Source organism: Heterodontus francisci, unplaced genomic scaffold (assembly GCF_036365525.1).
Source record: "Heterodontus francisci isolate sHetFra1 unplaced genomic scaffold, sHetFra1.hap1 HAP1_SCAFFOLD_102, whole genome shotgun sequence".
NCBI classification, from domain to species: domain Eukaryota; kingdom Metazoa; phylum Chordata; class Chondrichthyes; order Heterodontiformes; family Heterodontidae; genus Heterodontus; species Heterodontus francisci.
The window spans coordinates 2,752,828-2,778,896 of NW_027140380.1; the positions used below are offsets into that span (position 1 = coordinate 2,752,828).

At 45.9% G+C, this 26,069-nt stretch overlaps 3 non-coding genes across 3 annotated transcripts; 1 reads left to right on the forward strand and 2 right to left on the reverse strand.

Moving 5' to 3' along the window:
• Positions 1-9,343: 9,343 nt before the first annotated feature.
• On the reverse strand, positions 9,344-9,415 carry trnaw-cca (transfer RNA tryptophan (anticodon CCA)). Its single transcript has one exon. It is a non-coding gene; the product is annotated as a tRNA-Trp (tRNA).
• A 9,142-nt stretch (positions 9,416-18,557) lies between these two features.
• Positions 18,558-18,648, reverse strand: trnar-ucu (transfer RNA arginine (anticodon UCU)). The gene is given in 2 exon segments: positions 18,558-18,593; positions 18,612-18,648. It is a non-coding gene; the product is annotated as a tRNA-Arg (tRNA).
• A 6,994-nt stretch (positions 18,649-25,642) lies between these two features.
• On the forward strand, positions 25,643-25,715 carry trnaf-gaa (transfer RNA phenylalanine (anticodon GAA)). Its single transcript has one exon. It is a non-coding gene; the product is annotated as a tRNA-Phe (tRNA).
• The last annotated feature ends 354 nt before the right edge of the window (positions 25,716-26,069 follow it).

Here is a 26,069-nt window from a genome sequence, read left to right on the forward strand (position 1 = left end):
GGACAACATTCAGGCTTGGCCTGATAAGTGGCAAGTAACATTCACACCACATAAGTACCAGTCAATGACCATCTCCAACAAGAGAGAATGTAACCATCTCCCTTTGACGTTCAACAGCATTACCATCGCTGAATCCCCCCCACCATCAACATCCTGGGGGTAACCATAGACACAAGCTTAACTGGACCATTCATATAAATACTGTGGCACCAAAGGTAAAACAGACAGTGAGAATTCTGTAATGAATAATTCAGCTCTCGGTACGAGGTGAAATGCTCATTAGGAGAGCTGGAAAAATGGACTGGTCAGGTGTGCAGAAAAGTGGCAAATGGAATTCAACTTGGAGAAGTGTGAGGTGATGCCTTTGGTGAGGTCAAACACGGCAAAGGAATACACAATTAATGGGTGAATACTGAGAGGTCTAGAGGAAGTGAGGGACCTTGAAGTGAATGTCCACAGATCCCTGAAAGTAGCAGGACAGGTTGATAAGTTGGTTGAGAAGGCTTATGGAATCCTTTCCTTTATTAGCCGAGGTATAGAATATCAGAGCAGGGAGGTTATGCTGGAACTGTATCAATCATTAGTTAGGCCACAACTTGAGTTCTGTGTGCAGTTCTGGTCACCTCATTCCAGAAAGGATGCAATTGCACCAGAGAGGTTACAGAGGAGATTTACGAGGATGTTGCCAACTCTGGAAAAATGCAACGATGAGGAAAGATTGGATCGGCTGGGGTTGAATTGAGGAGGCTGAGGGGAGATTTGATTGAAATGCATAAAATTGTGAGGGGTCTGGATAGAGTGGATGGGAAGGGTCTATTCACCTTAGCAGGGAGGTCAATGACTAAGGGGCATAGATTTAAAGTGATTCGTTGAACGATTAGAGGGGAGATGAGGAAACTTTTTTCACCCAGAGGGTGCGAGGGGTCTGATACTCACTGCCTATAAGGGTAGTTGAGGCAGAAACCCTCAACTCATTTAAGAGGAGTCTGGATGTGCACCTCAAGTGCCTGAACCTGCAGGGCTACGGTCCAAATGCTGGACAATGGGATTCCGCTGGGTTGCCCGATTTTTGGCCTTCCTGTGCTCTAAACTTTCTATGTTCAATGATTCTATGCAGAGACAATGGGCCGAATAGCCTCCTTCTGCACTGTAATAATTTTGTGATTTTTGACTCTCCAAAACTTGTCCACCATCTACAAGGCACAAGCCAGGATGAGTGCAGCTCCAACAATACTCTAGAAACTTGACACTGTTCAGGACAAAGCAGCTGCCTTGATTGTCACCCCATTCACCACCTTAAACATTCACTCCCTTCACCACTGACGCACAGTGGCAGTAGTGTGTACCATCTACCAGATGCACTGCTGCAACTCACCAAGGCTCCTTCAAAAACACCTTCCAAACCGAAGAACTCAACCACCTTGAAGGACAAGGGCTGCAGATGCATGGAAACACCACCATCTGCAAGTTCCCCTTCAAGTCACACACCATCTGATCTGCAACAATATCGCTGTTCATTCACTGATGTTGGGTCAAAATCCTGGATCTCCCTTCCTAACAGCACTGTGGGTGCACCTACACAACATGGAGTGCAGCAATTCAAGAAGGCAGCTCACCGCCATCTTGTCAAGGACAATTAGGGATGGGTAACAAATTCTGGCCTTGCCAGTGTCGCTCACATCCCATGAAAGAATATGCCCCATCTTATATGCAATTATCCTCTGAATGCAGCCCAACCCCCTATTTGCTCCAGCTATCACTTCACAGCATTGCTGCTGTACCTTTCGAGATCTGTGCACCAGAACATCCAGATCTCTGCTCAAAATTATTTTCCTTCTCCACCTGCTTTAATGTTTTTCCCTGAAGGGTGTATGAATGTTGAGCATTCGCCCTGTCCACATGAATAACACTGCACTTACCCAAATTAAACATAATTTACCAGTCATGAACCCAATCTCCCAACACATTAAGATCAGCCTGAAACAGTCGAGCATCGTCTACAGTCTGAACAGTCGCACAAATCTTCAAATCATCTGTAAATTTACAGATGGTGCCCCCTACACCGACATCCAGATCATTAATAAAAATAATAAAGAGCAACAGACCCAACACCGATCCCTGTGAGATACCATTGGTAACTGGTCTCCAAACAGATCCAGATCCATCTGTAACTACTTTCTGCCTACGTCGTGCCAGTCAGTTCCCAATCCAGATCAATATATTACCACTGACACCAGGGACTTTAATCTTATAGAGAAGCCTCTTGTGTGGAACCTTATCAAAATCTTTTGGCTGAGATCCGCTAATTGAGCACAGGCCGGGGATGAGGCCTAGGCCTGTCCTGCTCTGTGTGTGGGTCTCAGGAAGGCACAAGGTGAGATCAGCTCACTGAGCACAGGCCCTTCCTGCTCTCCAGTGCTCAGTACCTCACCAAATGAGAATAACTAACACACCACAGGCCAGGGAGCCTCGGCCCATCCTCCCCTGATTGTGGTTCAGTGCCAACCAGGTCAGATCAGCTAATTCAGCACAGACTGGAGATGGAAGCTGGATCTTTCCTGCTCTGGGGGCTCCGTACCATACCAGGTGTGATGAAGTAAAATACCACAGGCCGGGGATGGAGCCTGGGATTTTCCTGTTCTGTGTGGGGCTCTGTACAACACCGTGTGAGATGAACTATCATCCCTCAGGCTGAGGAAGGAGCCTGGGCCCATTCTGTTCTGTGTGGCTCCTACAACATTGGGTGGGTTCAGTGAACTCAACACAGGCCATGAATACAACCAGGCCCTTTCCTGCTCCATGTGGCTCAGTATCACACCAGGTGACATCAGCTAACACAGCCCAGGTGGGGCTGGGGCTGGAGCCTGGGCCTGTCCTGCTCTGTGGGCTCAGTAACACAGCCCGTAAGATGAACTTTTTTCAAAAGACTTCAGTGTATTTAACTGTGTGTCCAACACTGTGAGGCAGCTTTCTGTGTTTATAAAGAGTGTAATTTATTGACTGGTCTCTTGGATCTTGGAGCAAACAGGGTGACATACAGAGGTCTGTGTGCAGAGGGTTTGGGGGTGATCTCTGATTCCTAACCCTTTCTGGATTGTGAGGAATAAAGAATGAATGAGAGAGAGAAAATGTGGGAGAAGGGATGATAGAAGAATTTGTCCGTGAACCTGATTAAAAGTGGCTCAAACGCAAAATAATATGAAGATATCAAGAGCAGAACATTAACATAATCTGAGTTCCGCGATCTGGTCGGGTCCCATTCCCCTGAAGTGAGGAATGAACGGGTGGGGAAATTCCGCCTGGAGTTATATTTGTCTCCAATGAAGATGAGCTCACAGTGAGGATGGAATAGCTCAGTTGGGAGAACACTAGATTGAAGAACCAGGATACAATCCCTGGTTTCATCAGTTTTAATTTGGTGTCTCCTTCATTTTAAGTAGAGAGAATCAGAGGGGAGATTTTCCACTCTTGACCCCATGGGCTGAATTTTAAACTAACGGTGCGGCTCTCGGCAGAGGCACCGGAAGCGGGTGTCGTCACCACACGAGTGAAATGTGGCCGACCGACTCCGATCACGGAGCAGCCGACAAATTAATGAAGGGGAGGCGTGGGGCCCATGTAAACAAGGACCAGAGGCAGGGAACGAGGTGCCGATGGCACCGACATCTGACACAACGGCAGGTGCTGGCACCATATTTAAAGGGCTGCCAGCCCTGCATTCACTGCTGCCTGGTTTAAAGGAGTGTCTTCCTGAGAGCCCTCTGCTGTCCCAGGACCAGTTCTGCTGCCTCTGATGCCCCAGGACCCATTCTGCTGCCTCTGTTGCCTGATGGGTAAGGAGCTGAATGCGAGCCTGCAGTGACCATGGTGCCACGGTTTAGCGATGCCACCCTGCAGGTTCTCCTCCAGGTGACAAGAGAAAGGTGCAAGATCCTCTTCCCCAGGGATGGGAGGTGGAGACCTGTCCACCTGACCAAGCAAAGCTGGCTGGAGATAGTAGATGAGGTCAGCAGCCATGGGTTCACCCCCAGGAAATGGATCCAGTGCAGGAAGTGGGTCAATGACCTGATCCAGGTTGCTCAGGCGACCAATCAAAGCACTTTGGACCCTTTGGACATTGCATGTGGCAGAGTGAGAGGGAATGTTTAGTGGAAAGGGAGTGACCACCCAGTCATGTGTATTGGGGAAGGGCAGCAGGAGAGGCACACGTCAGTCATTATATAACCTCACACAGTCCCTCGAGAGGGGCCGCATGCAGGAGGCATATGTGTGTCCACATCATGGACTGCTGGACTATCACCATCAGAGATGTTGGGCTTGTCCCCGCTGGGAGACTAACTTTGTTCATCTTTGTGTCTGCAGGAGAAGACATCCCACAATTGGAAAGAGCGTGTCAAGACTGGCGGTGGAGTGCCTTATCTCCGTGTCCTCATCCCGATGGAGGAGGAGGCCATGGAACAGGCCGGGCTGCAAAGCAGCTGCTCCATATCTGATGGAGAGACAGGGGCATTTACCCAAGAGAGTGAGTGCACATCTCCTGGGGCACAAGGGAGCATCCGCTGCAAAGGAGCCACACTGCACATCTGTTCACCACTGCATCAATGGAGCTGCACAGTAGGGGTGGTTGGAATGTCACGATGGGCAGACCGTAACCCTACAATGTCCCTGTTTTCTCATGAAGGCCCGGATGAACGACAAAAGCAAAGAGCTGGAGAGACTGGGAGACAGCCGGACACGTCTGAGGAGGAGGAGGGAGCCTCAGATGGTGCACCATCACATCATTCCCCTGCACCCTCCACCAGAACAGAAACGCTCACGCAAACTGATGAGCACATCACAGACAGGCCCGGGCAGCTGACGGAGGCTGTGACAGCCGAGGCCACTGACAGTTGGTGGTCTGTGGGAGGCCAGGCCCATGCTGAGCCCCAGGCTGATGACATGCCTCTGGTGTCACCAGCAACACGGGAAATACCGCAGCTGCAGCGAGAGGTCAGGTAACATCTGGCAGAGTTACCAGAGGCTATGTGTACCCGAACAAGGATGGTGGAGGAGTCCATCCAGGCCTTGGGTGCTGCATTGTCTCTGATGGGGGTGTGTCTGGCTTCCTCCATTGTGAGATTGGTGACTCTCATGGAGAGCCTGATCCAGCCAATCAATCAGTGGCTGCCGGAGATGTGTGCAGACCTGCACTCCATCGCTTTGTCCATGAGCTCCATCCAGCGGTGACAAGGTGAGAGGGGGGACGAGGTCCACGTCCCTCTCAGGTCAGCAGCGAGTTACAAGTGTGTCTTATAAGGGGGAGGAGCAGCTGGCTGCTACATCTGGGGTCTCCTCTCAGGGTGCTCCTTGTGTGGACAGTCGCTCCAAAGCCCCTCTGCCAGTGACACAAGTGATGCCAGTGCCTGCCTCCATCACCCTCGATGACAGAGGGGGGTCCCTGTACCTGTGCAGGAGGCCCTCAGTGTGCCGGGGCCCTCCAGGCCTCAGGCAGCAAGAGGACGGCCACCAATGTCATCCCAAGCCATGGGGCAGCAAGGTCAGCAGCCTGTCTCCACCTCAGCTGACAGAGCAGGGGGAGCACCACGTAGGAGCACCCGGAAAAGATTTAAGAAGAGCACCTAGATTCACTTAGGGTTCACGGTGAATGTACATTCCAGATGGATAGGGTTGCATTTGTTGTCACACGGAAGAAAGAAATGATGTTCTCTCACTATGTCTCCTTCCTATTGTTGATGCCCTTTGGGACTTCATTTAAACCCTTCCTCCCAAGGGGCTGGAAGTGAGGGACCAAGCCCTGAGTTCACAAAGCTTTGGCCTTGTCACTGTGCGATGTGTACCTGGACGCTGCAGAACAGAAGGAAGGAGGTGACAACAGGGCTGTTTAAAGCTAAGACTTTATTGCCTTGGTTCCAGAAGGTGGTAAGGCTCAAAGGAAACTTGAATGTATAAGGGTGTCTCATGTCCCCCTTGTGTGTATCTCATGGCCCCTACCCTGCTGTGCCTGAGGTTCTTCATCTGGCACTGCTTGGGCAGCATCCTCCTCCACATCCTCATCATCAGAGGAGACATCACACTCCACGATATCCTCACTAGTCAACACCTCACCCCTCTGTAATGCCAGATTGTGCTGTGCACAGCAAACCACCACGATATGCGAGACCCTCGCCGGGACATACTGAAGGGCTCCACTGGATCGATCTGGGCACCTGAATCTCATCTTCAGGAGACCAATGGCCTCCTTGATGGTCGCTCGGGTTGACCCGCAGCAGGTGTTGTACCTCTCCTCTGCATCCGTGCGTGGGTTCCTTACAGACGTCAGTAGTCATGTCCTCAGTGGGTAGCCCTTGTCTCCAAGGATCCATCTCTGAAAGCGGATGGGGCCGCGGAAAGGTTCTGGCACCTGGGAGTGCCTTGGTATGCCGGCGTTGTGGCTGCTTCCCGGGATTTGTGCACACACCTATGGGATCCATTTGCAGTGGTCGCAGACCAATTGCACACTGAGCAAGTGGAAGCCCTTCCTGTTGAAGGCTGCTGGCTGGTCTGCAGGAGCCATGATGGTCACATGGGTGCAGTCAATGACACCCTACACCTGGTGGAATCCAGCGATGTCCCCGAATCCTATCGCTCTCTCAGCTTGACTGTTTGGATCAATGTGCACATAGTCACCGGCCCTCCTGAACAGGACATTGGTGACCTCCTTGATGCACTGATTCACTACAGACTGTGAGATTCCACACATATCTCCAGTGGATCCCCGCAATGATCTGGTGGTGAAGAAGTTCAGTGGCACGGTGACCTTCAGTGACACTGGCATCAGGTGCCCACCAAGTCGCATGGGGCACAGCTGCATCATGGCAGAGAGATCAGTGACGACCCCCGTGGAGAGGTGCAGTCTGCGGAGACACTGTCACTCGGACTTCTGCAGGTAGTTGAACCTCGGCTGACGTGTTCCTCTGCCTCCTTCTCCAGCCTCCTGTTCGAGGCTGGCCTTCCTGTGGGCCCCCAAGCTGCTGTGGTGCCCCTGCTGGTGCCTGTGCCTCCCTCCCTTCCTCTCTACTCCTCCTCCTCCTCCTCAATGGGAGACTCGAATCCAATGAGAGCCTCGAATGAGGCCCATGACAGGTTGCCCCTCCCTGAGTGCAAGGCCTTCACAGTTAACAACACCCAGCCACATTTACCTCACTTGTCACCCTCAATGAAGTGGCACTGCCCCAATGGCACCCTGGTGTTGTTCCCTCTGCAGAGCTGGCACATTGGCCCCCACTCCTGACAGTGTTTCCCGATGCCCTTTCTGCCAAGTTTTGCTGCCTCACCCGATAGCTTCCCAGTGAAGACAACACTCAGCTCCCACCTCCCAGTCAGCTCCTTTAACCAGGCGAGGCTCTGAAGCCCCGTGGTTCCCGTGTGCTATGAGTTCAATTGGATCCAGTGAATAAAATTGCTGACAATTGGACTCATAAATACTTGATATTTTGATACTTCACATTTTTATTCATTCATTCATGCGATGTGGGCATCGCTGGCTAGGCCAGCATTTATTGCCCATCCCTAATTGCCCATGAGAAGGTGGTGGTGAACTGCCTTCTTGAACCGCTGCAGTCCATGTGGGGTAGGTACACCCACAGTGCTGTGAGAAAGGGAGTTCCAGGATTTTGACCCAGCGACAGTGAAGGAACGGCGATATAGTTCCAAGTCAGGATGGTGTGTGGCTTGGAGGGGAACTTGCAGGTGGTGGTATCCCCTGCATTTGCTGCCCTTGCCCTTCTCGGTGGTAAAGGTCGCTGGGTTTGGAAGGTGCTGTCGAAGGAGTCTTGGTGCATTGCTGCAGTGCATCTTGCAGACGGTACACACTGCTGCCACTGTGTTCCGATGGTGGAGGGAGTGAATGTTTGTAGATGGGGTGCCAATCAAGTGGGCTGCTTTGTCCTGGACGGTGTTGAGATTCTTGAGTTGGAATTGCACCCATCCGGGCAAGTGGAGAGTATTCCATCACACTCTTGACTTGTGAATTGCAGATGGTGGCCAGGCTTTGGGGAGTCAGGAGTCATGGATGAGTGGGAGGAATATATCACACTTTGGGGCTTTTGTGAGAGGATTTATTGATAAACCTGGGATTTGAGAGGAAGCTGCTTCATGGTTTACAGAACCAATTCAGCCCCTGGGGTGGAGCCAACAGCTGCACTGTAATTACTCACCTCAGGATTCCAAGCCTCTGACCTGCTCTTCTAGTCACGTTATTTGTATGGCTACCCATGGTAACCTCCATGATGTTGATGGTGGGGGATTCAGTAATTGTAATGCTATTGAATGTCAAGGGGAGATAGTTAGATTCTCTCTTGTTGGAGATGGTCATTGCCTGGCACTTGTGTGGTGCGAATGTTACTTGCCACTTCTCATCCCAAGCCTGTGAGACTGAAATAGCTCAGTTGGGAGTGTGTTGGACTGAAGATCCCTGGTTCAATCTGGGGTTTTGGCAGTTCTCCTTTATTCTGCATCGCCCTTTGGTTTTGACTCTTGAGCTGCACAATTTACACTGAAATTATTTACCCAACTCTGAAGGTTGGATTGGAATAGAGAGATATCAATGATGGGAAATATTTACATTCTCAGCTTTAGCTTATTCTCTATCTCTTTGTGTCCTTTTCCCCAGTTTTTGAATCTTTCAGGGCCGGGTGAACATTTGATTTGCTGCATATGTCCCAAACTGAAGCCTTTTCCACATCTCTGGGCAGTCAGACTTGCTCTGTCTGTTTTTGCTGCTCGTGACCATGAACGAGAACAGGCCACGAGTTCAACGTTTTTCAGAAAACGGAAGATAATTGGAAAGAATTCTGTGTTACTCCAGACCAGTGACAAAGATACAATGGATGTTATTCAAAATAAATTCCCTTTGACATTTGATGTAAACTTGTTTGCATCTAAAAGTTGGATTTTAAGTGTTGCAAAAATGTGTCAAATTAATGACTGACCATGTGACAGCGCACATGGGGATCAAATCCACAGCCTTGTTGTTATCAACACTGCGTCCTAACCAACTGAACTAAGCGGCCGATAGACAGAGCCAGGTATGGGTTTGAGCCGCACGCTGTGAGGTTTGTGTTTTATTTCTCACACTGGGTGACAGAGCGATTGCACAAACAATGGACACATCACATCCCTGAAACATTGTTCTGATATAAAACAGTGTGAAATAAGAACTGAGCATGGAAGTGGAACGGAACCAGAAATCAGGACTTTAATCTATTAAAGTTGATCTTGAAATTCTACCATGCACGAATATTCCAAGAGAACGAACTCTCTTCTGATATAAAATCCAGGAACTTGAGCTGCTGTAAAACATAACTGAGCTTGACGTGTTTTGAACACGCAACCTTCTGATTTGGAGTCAGACGCACTACCGTTGTGCCACAAGCTCACAGGTAAAGCAAAGCCTTCCATTCCTGGCAGATTTACTTCTTGTTTAGATTCAGTGATTGAAATTAATTCAATCCTCATCTGACCTCCGCTCTGCAAAGGCCTGCCACCCGACCTGAACCCGACGGGACCCGACGACCTGTGTCGGGTCCGGGTCGTGTTGGGTCGCTCTTCCGGGTCTGGCTTTCGGGCTCGGGTCAGGTCGGGCCAGGTTCGGGTTGGGCTGGGTCCAGGTCGGGCTGAGTCCGTGTCGGACACACACAGTAAGTATTACATTTAACTCTGCTGGGAAGTTGAGTTTAATAAGTGTCAAAAGTTGAAAAGCCAACCTAAGCTGGGAGTCCGGGTCATCAAGGAGGGAAACTCTGAGTATGCTCAGTGAGAAAGTGAGCATCTCTATGACGTCATTGCGCTCATGCTGCAGCTTCCTGTAGATTCGGAATCGGGAGGTAGATAAAGTGAACATTCCAGTGGTCGGGTAAGGCTCGGGTTAGTTTGGGCGTGGGAATAAATGGAGATACTCGGGCCGGGTCGGGCTCGGGTCCAATGTGGTTCTGTCAGGTTCGGGTCGGCTTTTTTTTCCTGACCTGAGCAGGCCTTTACCGCTCTGTCAGTTCAGTGCCTTATTTAAACTATTACTTGGAGTTCTGTTTTACAGGGTCTCGGCTGTTTAAGTATTTCCCAGACCCACTACTCTGATTAATCAGACATTTTGCTGCTAACTGCTGCTGCTACAATTGAAATGTAAAAAAGAATTTCCAGTGACCTGCAACCAATGGACAAATACATTTCAGAAAGATAAAGCTCATTCACCAATCCACAAATGTGTCTTTCTGCTTATATTTATAAACAACTCCTTCTCTCCACTATGAGAACCATACAATCACTACAGTTATTTGAAAGTTAGTATAAGATGTTCCAGTTCATCAATTTTAAATCTGCAGCAGGTATTTTCCAGAAAACTTCTCTGTTGGAACCTCAGTCCCATTTAGATTGAAAGTGGACAATTAATGTATTCACTTGTTCATTGTGGACAGGTGTCTGACTTCAAATAAATCTCATTAACTTTCAATGAGGTGGCAGTATTTCTGTGCTCCCATTTTACGCAGTCTGTCCTGTTCATGCACCATGTTTTTATTCTCTTCTCCCATTCTCCACAGGATACAGATTACAAGCATCATCAATCGAGCTGTTGAAAAGCATTGGAAGAATCTGGTCACACAGGTATTGAAACATTCATTTTCTGCCATTTTCCAAGTAGGTTGCTTTAAACACAGTACGATGTGTAATCATCTTGAAAAGAGATTCTCTTCAATATCCAATACAAACTGAATTACAAACCTGACAGACAAACACAGGAGAACAAGTGACTAGTGAACACAAACCTCATGGTGCTCATTTTCAGATTTATTGCAGTCATCCGACAAAACAAGTGAAAGAATATTCCAGTGAAATGATTTGGAAAGTAGGGGTGACTTTTGTTGGTGCCTTTCTTTGCTCTGTTGGTGAAACTTTCTTGCACCTGACTCGTGTTCATGTCTCTGTTTCCTCTATTGAATGAGGAAGGAGGTATTTGATCAGAAATCAACTGGATTGTGTACCTTTGAGAGGGGATTTCTGCACCGTCAGGGCTGGAAACAGGAGTGAGTGAAAGACAATGTGTGGAGTTTGATTTTGTACAGAGGGAGAGCAAATCTAACAGGGCTGTGAGATATTGGCCTGGATTTTACAGCCCAATAGTGGTGAACTCTGAGACTTTCACTGCTATTGAGGGTCTGAACAGCACTGCAACTGCTGGTACATGCACACACTAACACCAGCATCTGGAAGTTGTGGTGGTGAGAAATGTGCTTAAAAGGAGCCTCTGATCATAATCGCACCAGCCAACTCTTTAAAGTGACAGGGACCTGTAGTTCAGCAATTTGGGCTCATTGCCCACAATGTACCCTGATTTTTACCTGGGTTGGATTAAAGCCGGTACCAACAGGCTCAGGGCTGCTCGGGAAGGACTTTTCTGTTGACACAACAGCTCCACTATTCCAGGAAGACTCCGGCAGCAGCAGTTGTCAACTTTCAGAGGGAGTTCAGACATTTTAAATGTTGTATTTTATTTCTTAATTGTATGTAACTTTTTAGCATAGCCTGATCAGAGTTCTTAAATTTACATCTGACTTTTTATTAACAAGATTGAAGTGCTTTTAAAAGATCTCTAAATGTATATGACTTTTTATCAAGATTTACTTGGCTTCTTTGAAAAGACTCTTGAGCAAGATTGAAGTGACTTTTAAAAACTACATCTTATCCTTTAAAATCCTGCTTCCATGTGGATGACATTGGAAGATGACTTCAGAATAGCTTAGACTATCTTTCTAACAGGTACTGCAACAGCTTAAGACCTACTTTTCTGCAAAAGCTGGTGAATTACCTTCCGGGAGCGGAGAGGAGCCGAGCGGAGCAGACCTATATGGACCGATATGAGGAGAATGTTGAGAGCGGAGCCTATAAATCCAATCCGAGGATCGAGGCCCAGTCTCTTCCCTTCCAGGAGTGGAGTGGAGCTCTTCCAGTGTGCTGGAGTTTTGAAAAAAAAGAAGCCAACTGTGATGTCAGAGGAGAGCTGCAAGGTGATTGGTTGGTGAGTCACTGCTGTTAGTGTATTTAAATATCTTAAAGAAAAGGGCAACGTTTTTTACTTGAAAAAAAAACCTCTGCTGATAAGATGAGTACTACTAAAGTGTTTTTTTTATTCAGTGTAGCTTATGAAGGACTTTAGATTGTAGTGGGTAGAACAAGGCCCCGAGTGTCATTAGTATTTTTTAATTAAGGGAGTAACTAATTAATCTAAGGGTAAGTCATGGCAGGAGAGCTCAGCCCCGTGATATGCTCCTCCTGCGCTATGTGGGGATTCAGGAACCCTCCCAGTCTCCATGACGACCATGTGTGCAGGAAGTGTATCCAGCTGCAGCTACTGGCTACTCGCATTATGGAGCTGGAACTGCGGGTGGTTTCACTGTGGAGCATCCACGAAGCTGAGGGTGTCATGGATAGCATGTTTAGTGAGGTGGTCGCACCGCAGGTAATGGATGCACAGGCAGAAAAGGGATGGGTGACCTCCAGATGGAGTAGTAGGAGCAGGCAGGTAGTGCAGGAGTCCCCTGTGGCCATCCCCCTCTCAAACAGATACACCGCTTTGGTTCCTGTTGGGGGGAAGACCTCGCAGGGGAAAAGAGCAACAGCGCGGTCCGTGGCACCACGGAGGGTTCTGCTGCACAGCAGGGGATGAAAAGGGGAGGAAGAGCTATTGTGATAGGGGATTCTATCATAAGGGGTGCAGATAGGCGTTTCTGTGGCCGCAAACGAGACTCCAGGATGGTATGTTGCCTCCCTAATACTAGGGTCAAGGATGTTTCGGAGCAGCTGCTGGAAATTCTGAAAGGGGAGGGTGTGCAGCCAGAGATCGTGGTCCATATTGGTACGAACGACATAGGCAGGAAGAGAGATGAGGTTCTGCAAAGTGAATATGGGGAGTTAGGCAGAAGGCTAAAGAGCAGGACCTCTAGGGTTGTAATCTCAGGTTTACTCCCTGTGACACGTGCTAGTGCGGGTAGGAATAGGAGGATTAGGCAAATGAATGCATTGCTGAAGACTGGCGAAGGCGGGAGGGCTTCAGGTACTTGGATCATTGGGATCTCTTCTGGTGCAGAGGTGACCTGTACAAGAGGGACGGGTTGCATCTGAACTGGAAGGGGACCAATATCCTTGCAGGGAGATTTTATAGTAATACACTGGAGGGTTTAAACTAGTCTTGCAGCGGGGGTGGGACCCAAAGTAGTAGTCTCTCCGATGAGATAGTTGAGGCAAATGGAGAGGTTAAAGCAAGCAAGTCCAGTAGGCAGGCCAGGCAGGGGCAGGACAGGGAGCGTGGAAGGTCTGGTGGGCTAAACTGCATTTACTTTAATGCAAGTATCCTTACAGGTAAGGCAGATGAACTCAGAGCATGGATCGGTACATGGGATTGTGGTATTGTAGCTATTACGGAAACGTGGTTGAGGGATGGGCAGGACTGGCAGCTCAATGTTCCGCGGTACTGATCCTTCCGGCGTGACAGAGGTGGAGGTAAGAGAGGAGGGGGAGTTGCACTATTGATTAGGGAGGACATCACGGCAGTACTTAGAGAGGATATCCCGGGGTGAATGTCCAGTGAGGCCATACTGGTAGAACTTAGAAATAATAAAAGGGTGATCCCTTTGATGGGATTATACTATAGGCCCCCCAATAGTCAGAGGGAAGTGGAGGAGCATATATGTTGGGAAATCACAGATAGGTATAGGAATTATAGGGTTGTAATAGTAGGTGATTTTAACTTCCCTAATATTGACTGGGACTGCCTAAGTGCTAAGGGATCAGATGGGGAAGAATTTGTTAAGTGAGTCCAGGATAATTTTCTGAAGCAGTACGTGGATGGCCTGACTGGAGAAGGGGCTACACTCGATCTCCTGTCAGGAAATGAGGATGGGCAGGTGGTTGATATGGCAGTCGGGGAGCACTTTGGGACCAGTGACCATAACTCTATTAGCTTCAAGATAGTTATGAAAAAGAATAGGACTGGTCCTCAGGTTGAAGTCCTAAATTGGGGGAAGGCTAATTTCCATGGCATCAGACAGGAACTCTCAAAAGTTGAATGGGAGAGGCTGTTTACAGGTAAAGGGACGACTGGCAAGTGGGAGGCTTTTAAAAGTGAGATAGGAAGAGTTCAGGGCCAGCATGTTCCTGTTAGATGGAAGGGCAAGGCTGGCAAGTTTAGGGAACCTTGGTTGACGAGGGATATTGAGGGTCTGGTCAGGACAAAGAAGGAGGCATACGTCAGGTATAGGCAGCTGGGATTGAGCGTGTCCCTCGAGAAGTATAGGAGATATAGAAGTATACTTAAGAAGGAAATTAGGAGGGCGAAAAGGGGCCATGAGATTTCCCTGGCAGATAAGATAAAGGAGAATCCTAAAAGATTCTATAAGTGTATTAAGAGTAAAAGGGTAGCTAGGGAGAGTGTAGGTCCCCTTAAGGATCAGTGTGGCAATCTATGTGTGAAGCCACGCGAAATGGGCGAGGTCTTAAATGAATATTTCTCGTCTGTATTTACCGTGGAGAAGGTCATGGAAGCTAGTGAGTTCAAGGGAGGGAACAGCGATATCCTGCAGCATATCAACATTACAAAGGAGGAGGTGTTGGAGGTTTTGAAGCGCATTAAGGTGGATAAATCCCCAGGGCCTGATCAGATGTATCCTCGGATGCTATGGGAAGCAAGGGAGGAGATTGCTGGGGCGCTGGCAGAGATTTTTGTATCATCGTTAGCCACGGGTGAGGTACCGGAAGACTGGAGGATAGCTAATTTGTTAATTAATAAATTAAATAACAAATCATGTCGCCTCTTTCTCTTCTAAACTCTGGCGGAGACAAGCCTAGCTTGTCCAATCTTTCCTCGTAAGACAGCCCACCCATTCCATGTATTAGTCTCGTAAACTTTCTCTGTACTACCTCCAATGCATTTACATCCTTCCGCAAATAAGGAGACCAGTACAGTACTCAGTACTGCAGAAGAGGTCTCACCAATGTCCTGGATAGGTGAAGCATAACCTCCCTACTATTGTATTCAATTCCCATGGTGATAAATGATAACATTCGATTAGCTTTCCTAATTACGTGCTGGACCTGCATACTAACCTTTTGCAATTCATGCCCTCGGACACCCAGATCCCTCTGCATCTCAGAGCTCTGCAATCTCTCACCATTTAGATAATATGCTTTTTTATTCTTCCTGCCATAGTGGACAATTTCCGACTTTCCCACATTATACTCCATTTGCCAGGTCTTTGCCCAATCACTTAACCTATCTATATCCCTTTGTAGCCCCCTTATGTCCTCTTCACAACCTACTTTCCTACCTATCTTTGTGATCAGCAAATTTAGCAACAATACCTTCGGTCCCTTCATCTAAGTCATTTATATAAATTGTAAAAAGTTGAGGCCCCAGCACAGATCCCTGTGGCACACCACTCGTTACTTCTTGCCAACCAGAAAATGACCCATTTATGCTGACTCTCTGTTTCCTGTCAGCTAGCCAATCTTCTATCCATGCCAATATGTTACCCCCGACACCATGAGCTTTTATTTTCTGCAATAACCTTTGATATGGCACCTTATCCTTCTGGAAATCAAAATACAATACATCCACTGGTTCCCCTTTATCCACAGCACATGTAACTCCCTCAAAGAACTCCAATAAATTGGTTAAACATGTTTTCCCTTTCAAAAAAACATGTTGACTCTGCCTGATTACCTTAATTTTTTCTAAATGCCCTGCTATAACATCCTCTGTAATAGCTCCAAACATTTTCCCTCAGACAAATGTTAAGCTAACTGACCTGTCGTTTCCTGCTTTCTGTCTCCCTCCCTTTTTGAATAAATGAGTTACATTCACTCTTTTCCAATCGAACGGAACCTTCTCGAATCTAGGGAATTTTGGAATATTAAAACCAGCGCATCAACTATCTCACTAGCCAATTCAGGACCTGGCGACTTGTCAACCCGCAGCTCCAACAATTTGTTTAGTACCACTTCCCTGGTGATTGTAATTTTCTTGAGTTCCTCCATCCCTTCAATTTCCTGATATACGGCTAATACTGGGATGTTATTTGTATACTCAATAGTGAAGACCGATGCAAAGTATCTGTTCAATTCATCTGCCATCTCTTAATTATCCATTATTAATTCCCCAGACACACTTTCTATTGGACCAACAGTCGCTTTGTTAACTCTTTTCTTTTTAAAATATCTATCGAAACTCTTACTAGTTGTCTTGAAATTTCTTGCGAGCTTTGTCTCATACTCTAATTTTACCTTCCTTATCAATCTTTTAGTCATTCTTTGCTGTTTTTTTAATATTCTGTCCAATCTTCTGACCTGCCTCCCACCTTTGCACAATTATAGGCTTTTTCTTTAAGTTTGATAGTATCTTTAACTGTTTTCGTGAACCATGGATGGTGAGTCCCACCTTTGGAACTTTTCTTTCTCGTTGAAATATATCTATTCTGTGTATTCTGAAATATCCCCTTAAATGTCTGCCACTGCATCTCTATTGACTTATCCCTTAACCTAATTTGCCAGTTCACTTTAGCTAGGTCTGCTTTCATGACCTTATAATTGCCCTTATTTAAATTTAAAATACTAGTCTGGGACCCACTCTCCTCTCCCTCAAACTGAATGTAAAATTCAATCATATTATAATCGCGACTACCTCGGGGCACCTTAACTATGAGGTCATTAATTAATCCTATCTCGTTGCACAATGCCAGGTCTAGTATAGCCTGCTCTCTGGTTGGCTCCAGAATGTATTGTTCCAAGAAATTATCCCCAAAACATTCTATGTATTCCTCATCTAGGCTACCTCTGCCCATCTGAATTTTCCACTCTATATGTAGATTAAAATCCCCCATAATTATCACAGTACCTTTCTGACAAGCTGCCATTATTTCTTCCTTTATATCCCATCCGACAGTGTGGTGAATGTTAGGTGGCCTGTACACCACTCCCACAAGTGACTTCTTGCCTTTATGATTTCTCATTTGTACTCAAACTGATTCTGCATCCTGATCTCCAGAACTCAGGTCATCCCTCTCGATTACGCTAATACCATTATTAATTAACAGAGCTACCCCACCACCTTTTCCTAGCTTCCTGTCCTTCCAAAATGCCATGTCACCTCCAATATTCTCATCCCAATCTATGTCGCCCTGCAGCCATGTCTCTGTAATGACTATCAGATCGTACTTATTTATTCTATTTGTGCTCCCAGTTCATCTGTTTTGTTTCAAATGCTCCATGCATTCAGATACAGAGCATTTAGTTTTGTCGTTTTATTATTTTTGTCACCTCTGGCCTTATCTGTCGATTTACTCTTAGATTTGTACATTCTGCCCCTTCCTGTCACAGTCTGCTTATCATTTCCCATATTTATACCTTTCTCTCTCGCCCTGTCTCTCCTCCTTGATTCACCATATCTTCCCAAATTTGATCCCTTGCCCCCACTATTCAGTTTAAAACCGTCTCTACGTCCCTCGTTATGTGGCTCGCTAGAACACCAGCACCAGCACGGTTCAGGTGTAGACCGTCCCAACGGTACAGCCACCTCTTTCCCCAGTACTGGTGCCAATGCCCCACAAACCAGAACCCACTACTACCACACCAGTCTTTCAGCCGCACATTACTTTCTCTAATCTTATTTGTCCTATGCCAATTTGCACATGGCTCAGGTAATAATCCAGAGATGATTAACTTTGAGGTTCTGCTTCTTAATTTGGTGCCTAGTTCCTCAGACTGACTTTGCAGAACCTCTATCCTTGTCCTGCCTATGTCTTTGGTACCGACATGGACCACGACGACTGGATCCTCCCCCTCCCATTGTATGTTTCGCTCCAGCCCTGAGCAGATGTCCTGAATCCTGGCACCGGCAGGCAACACAGCCGTCTGGACTCTTGCTTTTGCTGCAGAGAACAGAGTCAATCCACCTTATTATACTGTCCCCTACTACCACTACATTCCTTTTTTCTCCCTCTTTGAGCCGCAAACACTTACTGCAGACGTGTTTGCCCTGGATCACACTGGCATCCAGGAACTCCCACATGCTGCAGCTGTGACACATCACCTGTCCTGTCATCCTCAACGTGTTTCAATTTACTACTTAAATATTTTATTCAATTATTCATTTTATTGCATATTTTAATAAACTTACCACTAGTTTGTTTACTATTTTAAATGTTAGGACTAAAATGGATCTTAATCACTTACCAGATGCGCATCAAGCAGGTCGGTTCTTCCAAACCAATCAACGACCTGCTTGCCTGTGATGTCACAGCTTACCAGATCCTCACCAAACAGCTCCTTCCACTGCACCGAAGAAAGAACCAAATCCTGGATCCTCACTGCAGCGGCTCTCTGTTTCCCTGCTCTCACTCTCCATTGTGACGTCACTCCTCGATTTTTTTTTCCCCTGCTCTGCTCCTCTCTCTCGCTCTGTCTCCGAGTCTGTGCTTTTGGCAGATTTCTTCATTTGTTGTTCCGTTGTGCTCCTCTGTTTCTGGTCCAAAATCTGACGCTGGTGGGACTTGAACCCACCACCTTTGAATATCATCTTAATTATTATTTAGAAGTCCAACACGCTATCCATTGCGCCACAGAGCCTCACACACTTTTGTTAACATCACTAAGGCCTTTGATATTGTCAGCAGAGACGGCCTCTTCAAACTGCAATGGAACATCGGCTGCCCTCCTGACCTCTTGGGCATCATCTCTTCTTTCCACGAGAACATGCACAGTTCCATCAGTTACAATGGAGCAACATCAGACGCTTTCAAGATCAGCAGTGGGGTAAAGCAGGGCTGCGCGCTGGCGCCAACTCTCTTCGGAACAGAGGAACATAGGAGTAAGCGATTCAGCCCGTCGAACCTGCTCTGTCATTCAATTCGATCATGGCTGATCACCTACCTCAAAGCCCCTTTCCCATGCTATCCCCATATCCCTTGATGTCATGAGTATCAACATTTCTATCAATTTCTGTCTTGAACATGCTCAATGATGGAGCTGCCACAGCCCTCTGGGGCACAGTATTCCAATGATTCACCACCGTCTGAGTGAAGAAATGCCACCCATCTCAGTTTTAAATGGCCTACTCCTTATTCTGAGACGATGTCCTTTGGTTTTAGACTCACCAACCAGGGCAAACATCCTGTCTACATCCACACTGTCACGCCCTGTAAGAATTTTGTCAGTTTCAATCAGATCACCTCTCATTCTTCGAAACTTTAAGGAATACAGGCCCAGTTTCCTCAGAAGACAATCCCACCATCCCAGGGATTAGTCTGGTGACATAAAAACAAGAAATGCTGGAACCACTCAGCAGGTCTGGCAGCATCTGTGAAAAGAGAAGCAGAGTTAACGTTTCAGGTCAGTGACCCATCTTCGGAACTGACATATATTAGAAAAGTCACAGGTTATAAGCAAGTGGGGTGGGGGTGGGGCAGGAGATAACAAAGGAGAAGGTGTAGATTGGACAAGGCCACATAGCTGACCAAAAGGTCATGCAGCAAAGGCAAACAATATGTTAATGGTGTGTTGAAAGACAAAGCATTAGTACAGATTAGGTGTTAATGGACTGAATATTGAACAGCAGGAAGTACAAACCTGAAAAAAACAGTAGGTAAGCAAACTGAACAAACTGGGATGAAATGAAATAAATGCAAAAAAAAGATTAGTCTGTTGACCCTCTGTTTCACCCCCTCTATGGCAAGTGTATCCTTCATAAGATGAGACTAAACTGTACACAATACTCCAGTGCGGATTCACCAAGGCTCTATACAATTGCAGCAAGACATCTTTACTCCTGTACTCATGACCCCTCGTGTGGGTACAACATACCATTTGCCTTCCTAATTGATTGCTGCACCTGCACAAGAGCTTTTGGTATCTCAGGAAAAAGGACACCCAGGTCCCTTTGGACATCGACACTTCCCAACCTCTCACCATTTAAAAAATACTCTGTCTTTCTGTTTATTCTACCAAAGTGAATAACTTCACACTTATTCACATTATATTCCATATTCTTGCCCATTCACTTAGCCTCTCCAGGTCCCCTGGAAGCCTCTCTGCATCCTCCTCACAACTCACACTTCACCGAGCTTTGTGTCATCTGCAAACTTGGAAATATTACATTTAATTCCCACATCCAAATCATTTATATAGGTTGTTAACAGCTGTGGCTCCAACACTGATCCTTGCAGTACCCCAATAGTAACAGCCTGCCATCCTGAGAAGGACCCGTTATTGCTGTAATTGTGACCTGACTCCAAAAACAACTGGACTGGAATGGAATGGAATTCTTCAGTGTTTCTGTTGTTTGGCTTGCATTGACTCATCGATTTTCTTGTTTTTCACTTTGTCGATGCCTTTGAATAATTGTGGATCCTTCTTCAGGGTGTCTTCTTTCACCAGGTAGTTCTGACCTCTGATGATGTTGATTGTAATCAGCTTCAATTCGCTGATAGTTTTGGAAGTGAGCAGATTTCCTTTGCTTGAGTCTACAACATGGAACTCAGTCTGACATGTGGACCCATGGGAGGATTTGAATGCCATCCCTGCGTTGGAGTTGCATCCATCCAATAAGAGACCGAGTAGAAGTGACAGTTCTGTCAGTCGAATATGAGACTTTTAATGGCAGGGTTGTGAGTTTGAGTGCCATTCTGTTTTTCCCTTTTGTAAGGCTTCATGAGCAGAGAGTACAGGGAGTGTTTGAAATGAGCAAGTCTCGCTTTGATTCAGGACTCTTCCCTCTCAGCAGCATCTCACTATGAAAGATTGAATTTGATCTCATTTCATTCTCAGCTCGGAGTCTGTGCGGCTCAGTGGCACTTCTGGCTGTCTCCCGCTTCACAATCCATCAGTACTGAGAAAGCAATGGGGAATATTACTCACATGTTGTGTTCTTTAATTTTTTGGAAAACTTGAATGTATGTATTTTCTTCCAAAACAAGGACACCACGCTGCTGATAATGTCGGGCTGGAATAGCTCAGTTGGGAGAGCGTTATAATGAAGATTTAATGGTTCCTGGTTCAATCCCGGGTTTCAACAATTTCGCTTCCTTATGCGTCCCTTGCCTTGGTTCTGATTTTCCAGTTGCACAATTCACTTTGAGATTATTTACCAAGCACCAGTGGATTGAATTTGAGAAACAACACAGAGTCATTTACAACATGGAAGGTGGTCATTTGGCCTATCACGTCCATGCTGGCTCTCCCCGGAGCAATCTAGTCAGTTCCACTCACCAGCTCGATCCCTTTCCTCCTGCAAGTTTCTTTCCTTCAAGTATCCATCCAATTTCCTTTTCAAATCATTGATTGTCTCTGCTTCCACCACACTCGTGGGCCAAGACATTACCACCCACAACATAAAAAATTCCACCTCATCAAGGATGGGAAATACTTACATCTTCTATATTTGCTTATTTTCTATTTCTATGAGAATAGACTGGCAGTCAACATGAAAGGAAACCCAAAAATCTTCGAGCAGCATGTAAATGATAAGTGGGTAGTCAGAGGTTGAGTCGGGGCTATTAGGGACAAAAAGGATAATATAAGCTTAGAGGTGCAGGGCAATGTTAATCTACTTAATGAGTACTTTGTATCAGTGATCACTAAGGAAGTGGAATTTGACAAAATATCTGTCGAAGTGAAGAGAGTAGAGGCAATGGAGAGAGTACAAATTAGGAGAGGGAGGTACTAAAAAGGCTGGCTGTGCTTAGGGAAGATAGATCACCTGGTCCGGATGGCTCACATCCCAGGTTGCGAAAGGAAATGCGGATGCAGATAATGGAAGGGCTTGCTATAATCTTCCAATCTTCCCTGGATACGGGGGAGGTGCCAGAGGATTAAACAGTGTCAAATGCGAAACCCTTATTCAAGAAAGGGTGTAAGGACAGTCCGGGTAACTACAGGCTAGTTAGATTAACAGCAGCGGTGGGTAAGGTTTTAGAAAGAATAATCAGGGTAAAAAATCAACAGTCACTTGGAGAGGTTTGAGTTAATTAAGGAGAGTGAGCATGGATTTATAAATGGGAGTTCATGCTTGACTAATCTAACTGCATTTTTTGATGAACTAACAGAGCAGCTTGATGAAGGCAATGCAGTGGATGTTGTTTATATGGATTTTAAGGAAGCGTTTGACAAGGTACCACATAAAAGGGCGGTTAACAAAATGGAGGTTCGTGGTATAGGAGGGTCAGTGTCCAATTGGATAGAAAATTGGTTTAAGGACAGAAAACAGCGAGTCTTATTAAATGGTTCTTTGTCAGACTGGAGGATAGTCGACAGTGGTGTTCCCCAAGGGTCAGTGCGAGAACCACTGCTTTTTTTGCTCAAGGTAAGTGACTTGGATCTTGGAATACAGAGTAGAATCTCAAAATATGCCGATGACACCAAACCTGGAGGAGCGGCAAACAGTGAAGATGATATGAACTGCCTGCAACAGGACAGTGATAGGCTAGCAGAATGGGCAGACAGGTGGCAGATGGAATTTAATAGGGACAAGTGTGAGGTGATGTATTTTGGCATAAGGAATAGGGAGAGGCAATATATACTTAATGGCACAGTTCTAAAGAGTGTGCTGGAATAGAGGGACTTGGGGTTCATGTGCATCAATCTTTGAAGGAGGCAAGTCATATTGCGAAAGTGGTTCGCAAAGCATATGGGATCTTGGGCTTTATAAGTAGAGGCATTGAGTACAAAAGCAGGGAAGTTATGCTGAACCATTATAAAACTCTGGTTAGGCCCCAATTGGAGTGTTGCTTCCAGTTCTGCTCAGCAGACTTTAGAAAGAATGTGAGGGTCCTTGAGAGGACGCAGAGGCGATTTACCAGAATGGATCCAGGGATGGGGGATTTTAGCAACAAGGTTAGGTTGGAAAAGCTAGGATTATTCTGCCTATATCAAAGGAGATTGAGTGGAGAATTGATAGAGGTGTATAACACCTCTAGAGAACAGGCCATCCTGGACTGGGTATTGTGTAATGAGAAAGGATTAGTTAACAATCTTGTTGTGTGGGGTCCCTTGGGGAAGTGCGCCCATAATATGATAAAATTCTTCATTAAGATGGAGAGTGAGAGAGTTGATTCCGAGACTCGGGTCCTGAATCTAAACAAAGAAAACTATGAAGGTATGAGGCGGGAGTTGGCTATGATAGATTGGGGAACGTTACTTAAAGGGTTGACAGTGGATAGGCAATGGCTAGCATTTAAAGAGCGCATGGATGAATTACAACAATTGTTCATTCCTGTCTGTGCAAAAGTAAAACAGGAAGGGTGGCTCAACTGTGGCATACAAAAGAAATTAAGGAAAGTATTAGATCCAAGGAGGAGAAATATAAAATGGCCAGAACAAGCAGCAAACCTGAAGATTGTGAGCAGTTTGGAATTTAGCAGAGGAGGACAAAAGGATTGATTAAGAAGGGGGAAATAGAGTATGAGAGTAAGCTAGCAGAGAACATAAAAACTGACTGTAAAAGCTTCTATAGATATGTGTAGAGAAAAAGATTAGTGAAGACAAATGTGGGCCCCTTCCAGTCAGAAACGGGGGAATTTATAATGGGGAACAAAGAAATGGCAGACCAATTAAATACATACTTTGGATCTGTCTTCACAAAGGAGGATACAAATTATCTCCCAGAAATGTTGGGAAACATAGGGTCTAGTGAGAAGGAGGAACTGTATGAAATCAGTATTAGCAGGGAATGTTTGGGAAATTGATGGGATTGAAGGCCGATAAATCCCCAGGGCCTGATAATCTATATCCCAGAGTACTTAAGGAAGTGGCCCTTGAAATAGCAGATGCATTTCTGGTCTTTTTTCAAAATTCTATCGACTCTGGAACAGTTCCAATGGATTGGATGGTAGTTAATGTAACTCCACTATTTAAAAAAAGAGGCAGAAAGAAAACAGCGAATTATATACTGGTTAGCCTGACATCAGTCGTGGGAAAATGCTGGAGTCCATTATAAAAGATGTAATAGCAGAGTGCAAAAATAACTCGTCTCCACTCCTAGTATTTCTAAATCCCACACATTCACTATAATGTGAACAATTATTTCCTGTTGTGTCTCACTCAGATTTGGAAACTTCACTGTATTGGAGTGAGTTGACATCTACTGGCGGGAAGCAAGAACTGCAATTAAGCAGCAGAAACTCCACAGTCTGTCAGGGTGAAAGAAACATTGCAATGTGAGGATGCAGCGATGTGGTTTGATTGGGTAGATGGAGACATGATTCCACTTGTGGTGGTGTCTGAAGCAAAGGCCAGAAATACAAAATTGTCATTAATAAAAGAAATGAGGAATTCATGAAAAATGTAGTAACGTAGTGAATGGTTAGAATGTGGATAGAATAGAAAGTGAGATTGGATGGACAGAAGCAGTCTGAAAGGATGGCTGAAACAAAAGGTGAGTGCCCTGAAACGTTAACTGTGTTTCTCACAGCACAGATGCTGCCAGAGCTGCTGAACATTTCCAGCACTTTCTGTTTTTATTTCAGCATTTGCAGGATGTTGCTTTGATCTGAAAAAAAATGGATGATTGGCTGGGGGGTTCCAGTGAAATTCCACAGCAGCTAATAAAGCCTAACCTGTCAGTGGCTCGTTGGTCTAGGGGTATGATTCTTGCTTTGGGAGCATGGTTAATTAGCATGCGAGAGATCCCGAGTTCAAGTCCCGGACGAGCCCTGGTCTGCTGGCATTTTTAGATTAAGGTTATCTATTGGTTTCAGCCTTGCAGAAGGTGGAATTGACTTCCAAACGGAGCTGGCTTGAGGACCAGCCAACTGGATTCAAAGAGCTTGTCGACAAAATTGTAATTAACGAAATGTACAGATAGCCAAGTGAGAACATAAAGTTGTTGCTGTAATTGTGACCTGACTCCAAAAACAACAGGACTGGGTTCTGGACTGGAATGGAATGGAATTCTTCAGTGTTTCTGTTGTTTGGCTTGCATTGACTTATCGATTTTCTTGTTTTTCACTTTGTCGATGCCTTTGATTAATTGTGGATCCTTCTTCAGAGTGTCTTCTTTCACCAGGTAGTTCTGACCTCTGATGATGTTGATTGTAATCAGCTTCAATTTGCTGATAGTTATGGAAGTGAGCAGATTTCCTTTGCTTGAGTCGACAACATGGAACTCAGTCTGACATGTGGACCCATGGGAGGATTTGAATGCCACCCCTGCATTGGAGTTGCATCCATCCAATAAGAGACCGAGTAGAAGTGACAGTTCTGTCAGTCGAATATGAGACTTTTAATGGCAGGGTTGTGAGTTTGAGTGCCATTCTGTTTTTCCCTTTTTTAAGGCTTCATGAGCAGAGAGTACAGGGAGTGTTTGAAATGAGCAAGTCTCGCTTTGATTCAGGACTCTTACCTCTCAGCAGCATCTCACTATGAAAGATTGAATTTGATCTCATTTCATTCTCAGCTCGGAGTCTGTGCGGCTCAGTGGCACTTCTGGCTGTCTCCCGCTTCACAATCCATCAGTGCTGAGAAAGCAATGGGGAATATTACTCACATGTTGTGTTCTTTAATTTTTTGGAAAACTTGAATGTATGTATTTTCTTCCAAAACAAGGACACCAAACCACTGCTAACGTAGGGCTGAAATAGCTCAGTTGGGAGAGCGTTAGACTGAAAATTTAAAAGTCCCTGGTTCAATCCCGGGTTTCAGCAATTTTGCTTCCTTATGCGTCCCATGCCTTGGTTCTGATTTTCCGGTTGCACAATTTACTTTGAAATTATTTACCAAGCACCAGTGGATTGAATTTGAGAAACAACACAGAGTCATTTACAGCACAGAAGGTGGTCGTTTGGTCTATCACGTCCATGCTGGCTCTCCCCGGAGCAATCTCGTCAGTTCCACTCACCAGCTCGGTCCCTTTCCTCCTGCAAGTTTCTTTCCTTCAAGTATCCATCTAATTTCCTTTTCAAATCATTGATTGTCTCTGCTTCCACCACACTCGTGGGCCAAGACATTACTACCCACAGCATAAAAAATTCCACCTCATCAAGGATGGGAAATACGTA